The following is a 5,487-nucleotide window of genomic DNA, read 5'->3' on the forward strand; positions in this document are numbered from 1 at the left end:
ACTTTCAATGGTATAAGGCAGTCTTCCTTGTCAGTTAGGTTAGGGCTAGATGGCTATAAGGGGCAAACCCATAAATCTCAATCTCCTAACAGAAGTATTATTATTATTACTATTATTTCAGGTATAAAGCAAAACAGGAAAAGTGAAAGCATGGCTCCAGGGGTAGAAAAGCTGCCTAGAAAACATAAGGCCATGTGTTCAAATCTCAGTACTGAGAAATTATAAGACGCTGGGCACTGGTGGCTCACAGCTATAATCCTAATCTTAATGGAACAAGCTAGGCATAGTATTGCACACCTGTCATCACAGCTGTGGCAGGAGGCCTTGAGTGGTTGGACTGCAGTCTAGGCATGGAATCCTGGACACAAAGTGAGATCCTATCTCAAAATAGCCAATGCAAATAAAGGTCTGGAGGTGGGACTCTGTGGTAGAGAACCTGCCTAGTAAGAGCAAAGAGCTGAAGCCAAACTCCCTACTGCCAAAAACAGATCCAGGGTGTGCAGTCTGTGTGGCCTGAGCGACATTACATAGGAGTCTCTGCTATACACAGTCTTCCAAGGATGTGGATCTCAGAAGCTCTCCTATCTTCAACATGGGGCTTCAAAGTAACCCTTGCCATCGAGATCCAAATGTCAGACAGGGAGAGAAAGGATGGTGAAATCATACATGCTTTTCAACCACATCAACTCAAAAGTGACACTGGAGTTCCATTGGACAGATGGTCTACATAGATGCAAGTTATACATTATCTAGATAATGTCTCTGAACTGCCACTCTAAGCATAAGCAGCTGGAAAGCCCCGCAGTATCCTTCTAACAATAGCTATGGCCCTAGATGGAGAGGTTTCATTTCTTTGTCTTCCATCAAATCACTTTTCCACATAAATAAGTGGTAAAGCTGACAAATAGCCTCAGACCTAAACAGATCAAGAGCTGAAGTCTAATTCCCTTGCTCGCCTCATTTTCTTCTTGTGAAAACCAATGGAGCAAAGTCAATATAAATTCAAATGTGATCATCAGTTATTACTCAACATGTCCTCTCATTAAAAGCCTAATCTCCTGCCTCCGAAAAATTCAAGGTATGTTAAACATGGTACCAGAAGTGTGATCATGCTTGATATCAAATAGTCATTACCACTTTTCAGAAATGGAAAATATGAAGTGAAAGAATTTCATATGGAGGGAAGAGTAGGAGCCTGTGGTCCTATAACCTTCTGAGACCACATTGTTTCAAGCTCCCATGAGCAGTTGTATCTCTGACCAACTAACTGTGCCAGTCCCCCATGGATCAGATCATACTTAGTCCCTTTTAGTCCCTTACTTAGTCTGAATAGCCAGACACAAAGAAGCTCCTAGCACAGATTCTCAATTCCCAGTAATATCACTGTGGGTTTTATTACTTAGACTAAAATCCAGAGGTTTTCAAATCTTCTTTAACTTTGATAGAGATTTGGCCTTTTCTCTCTGCCTCTTAAGCTTCTCCAAGGGAAAAGTCCGTTGATTGTTTTTCTTGATGGCTTACTCTAGAACACTCTGAGCCAGCCTCTGTCCCACTACCATTTCTTCACAAACATTCGGCATAACAGTATCTGCTCCAAGAAAGTTACATTTCCTCCTTCCTACTAAGACATTTTTAATCTAATATTTCTTTCATCTTCTTCAAGATAATTCAACTGTTAAAATCTTTTAAAGGAAAATATCAGAGGAGAAAATGAGAAGAATAAGCATGCAAGTGAGGGGGGAGGGAGGGAAGGATAGGAAAAGGGAGGGAAGGAGGGAAAGGGAAAGGGAAAAGGAAAGAGAAGGGAAGGGAAGGGAAGGGAAGAAGGAAGACAGGCATATTCAGTGACCCTGGATTTTCAAAAGAAAAACAAATACAATAGGAACTTAGTAAATTTATTTTTCACTGTCATTTAGTCTCAGTACCAGAATTTAAGAATCAGGCAATTCATTTATTAAGATCACTTCCAATATGTATTTTACTAAGAAAATTTAAACTATGGTATTGAAGAGATTAATTCAAAAACAAGTCCCTTAGGAAGCATTTTCATTGTGGATCTGGGAAGGAAAATATCCAGAAAAATTTTCTCCTCCAGTTTTTTTATGTCTTCCATTTCAATTAGATAGCCAACATAACAGGGAAACCGAATCGGTTTTTCATAAATATAAGACATTTCCATCTGTCTGACCATTTTTGTTTAGTTAGGTATTTTTCAATATGGCAGAGCTTTCTGGATTCATTATTACAAAATTCCTGCTCTTTGGACTTAAGAAATGATAAGGAAATGTCCATAGAGTTGACTGAGATGCTCGTAGGAAAAAAAGCATTCCTTAGGACCACCGCAGGATATGGAAGGAAGCTATAGCATTCCAGAGAAGTACCACCACTAGAGACCAGATTTCATGATTTGGCCCGTAGAAATTGCCATTGTAAGAACAACAATAATGTAACCAAAGTGCACCCCACACACACACACACACACCACCACCACCACCAGTTCCCTGATATGCAAAGCCGATTTACTAGTGTGATCGCAAGATGTCAAGTTCAACTTAAAACTACAAGGCAGTCTACAGATAAGTACCTACTAGCGCCATTGGAATCTGCAGCATACTGTTAGCCTTCTCTCAACTCATTTGCCTGTTGGCAACTGTAAGCACTCTTTTTTAATTGGAAAAAAAGACACAAAATCCTCATCACCATACTGTTCTTCAAATGGAAGGCTATGCATCTCTTTGACCATAGGTCATCCCCTCCTGGGAATCTGCTGACTCAACTAAAGCCAGGCCAGAAGAATACCAGTGGGTGTACGAAAGTGTGTGGCCGCTCCTCAGAACACTAGCCCATGGCAGAGAAGGGACAGGTACTCTTTAGTAATGTGTTGGGGTCCAATTAAAGCATGCCTTCTTTTGTTTTCTTACTAATCTCAGACTGCTTCTGCAATTCCATTGCCTGGTTTATTGGAGAAGGGGAGGAGGAGAGAATGTTGGAGAAAGGAGATGGCAAAGAAAGGATTGTTCCATTACTTAGCAAAGTCATATAGACCTCCTTTCATTTCAAGCTCTCTGGTCCACTCAATCCCTTTTGGTCCAGTAACTTTCCAAAATCTAAATCCCTGACTGTAGTTTTTCCCTAAGAGACCTGCCCTCTCCCTGCTCCATCTTGACCATCCTAATGGGGTCAATGGGGAGATTCTAATACGCACATTACCCTCTTCCCACTGTGTTGTAGGCCCAAGTATCTCCAGTCCTTAGTCCCTGCACTTTTGATACTGTGCAGGTATTTATGGTTGGCATGGCTCAGACTCTCTCCTCTTAGCAGCGACAATGACTGATAATTGCTACTGAGATTCCCAGAGGGCCCCTTCTCAGTTCTCTTGGGTGCTGTGGCTTTGCTGAGGTGTTTCTGACATGACTTTGCTGTGACCCCATCATGGAAGGCACCTCTTCTCCTCACCTACACCCATCATGGAAAACACTGCTTCTCTTCACCTACAAAGTCCTGTCTTCCTGCATCCAATCATCATGATGGCACGGTCACCAGCAAGCTCCTTCAGCGATTTCCCACAGGCCTCGTGAGAAAACAGGAAGACATCTGGCCTCCTTAAGTGCCATACTGCCTTTACCAACTGAAGCATACTTCTCTACAGGTACACAGGCAAGTCCTAAAAGTCTCTTCTTAAGCTATAGACAGAAACCCAGGCTTAGATAGCCTCTGCTTCTAGCTATTTCCCAACAATCTGCTGTCTCTGGTTCCTTTCCAATATCCCACCTTTGCCCAGACTGAGATTCAGGTACATCTTCACTCTACTTTCTCCCTCTAGAAGGTTTCTGCTTCATCCTCCTGAGTAGAAGGCAGGATCATGCCTTAAGGTATCAACTGTCTGGTTGCTGACCACGCCCACCAACTGGCTGAAATGCTCTGGGACTAGCAAGGGTTTGGGGGATTGGGGGGGAGGGGAGTTGCTGGTGGTGGCAGAGGGAGAGAGAGTGGGCTATTCCTAGAGGGGGCATCCTACTTCAGAGAGATGAACTAGTTAGAGTGTCCTGACAAGGGTAGTCTCGAAATGTTCTCCAAAGCACAGAACATCAGGTATCTCACTTCCTGTGGGTATACTGAGGAACAGAACTCTTCCAGTATGTACTTCCATTTTGCCCAAAGAACCATCTTCAAAAGCATGTGTCATTAGTAAACAAAAGAATTCTCAGGAAGTGGCGCTATGGCTCAAGTGGTAGAGCACAAGCCTTGAGCTGAAGAGCTGAGGGACAGCACCCAGGCCCAGAATTCAAGCCCCATGACAGACAAAAAAAAAGAAAAAAAAAGAATTCTCAGAAAGAATTATAGGGTACTCACTGCAGGAAATATATGATGTAGTATCAGAAATTGAAGATTAGAGTCAAAGAGATCTGGACATGGTAAAACAATTAGAAACTGGTTTCCCAACTAGGTTGGAAATACACACACACACACACACACACACACACACACACACACACACACACACACACACACACACACACACCCTACTAAAACCACACTTGGTAAAGTCATGCTGTCATGATGGGAAACTTTTCAATCATTTAGAGATTATTTGGTGTTTTAGCCTAGGGTTTCCTGGCTACCCAAAAACTTGTATCTTGAATTTTTCAATTTTTTTTTTGGTTGGTCATGGGGCCTGAACTGTGGGCCTGGGCACTGTCCCTCTGCTCTTCAGCTCAAGGCAAGCCCTCTACCACTTAAGCCACAGTGCCACTTCTGGCTTTTTCTGTTTATGTGGTGCTAAGGAATCGAACCCAGGGCCTCATGCATGCAAGGCAAGCGCTCTACCACTGAGCCACCTTCCCAGCCCCTTCAATTTATTTTTAATTCTACTTATTTCTACATTTTCAGCTTGCCATGTTGTTTATTGTTTTGTTTGTTTGATGAAGTTGTCAAACAGATGGAAACTGCCTTTGAAAGAAGAGCATGTAAACTGGATGGTTCAGAAACAATTGTACCTTGGGAATTAATGCTCTATAAAGCACATCATTCATAAAAGAGAACCAATATCGCCTACTTCTTACTGACTTTGTGCACTTTTAGGAAGTGTTTTCATCATTTGTTTTCAGAAGTCAGAACACATTTGTTATGCCAACTGTGATAATAAGCCTGCTCCATTGAAAATATGCACATAGAATTATTTCTTCTAAGTGTAAGTGAAATTGATGTGTACATTAGCAGGTTCTACATTTATAATAATAGGATTTCCTCATTATTGCTAGAATACTGACATCGTTCTTCAAAGCAGAAGTTGAAACTGTCAATTTAAAACTTATCTTACCTGAAAGAGATAAAAGTACATGATATATGTTGTATTAACCATATTATGTTTAAGCTATTAAGTTCAGAATCTTTGTAAGTTGCTGTTGTAGGGCTGCTATGTGGCTTAGGCTATTTCCAAAATCTCCATGTGCTTAAAATTGAAACTTTGATTTAACTCAATAAAGT

At 41.5% G+C, this 5,487-nt stretch overlaps 1 pseudogene; it reads left to right on the forward strand.

The window, feature by feature from the left end:
- Positions 1–394: 394 nt before the first annotated feature.
- Positions 395–5,035, forward strand: LOC138815806 (coenzyme Q-binding protein COQ10 homolog B, mitochondrial-like; annotated as a pseudogene).
- The last annotated feature ends 452 nt before the right edge of the window (positions 5,036–5,487 follow it).

The sequence above is a fragment of the Dipodomys merriami genome, unplaced genomic scaffold (assembly GCF_024711535.1).
Source record: "Dipodomys merriami isolate MVZ:Mamm:240054 unplaced genomic scaffold, mDipMer1.0.p SCAF_670, whole genome shotgun sequence".
Classification (NCBI taxonomy): Eukaryota; Metazoa; Chordata; class Mammalia; order Rodentia; family Heteromyidae; genus Dipodomys; species Dipodomys merriami.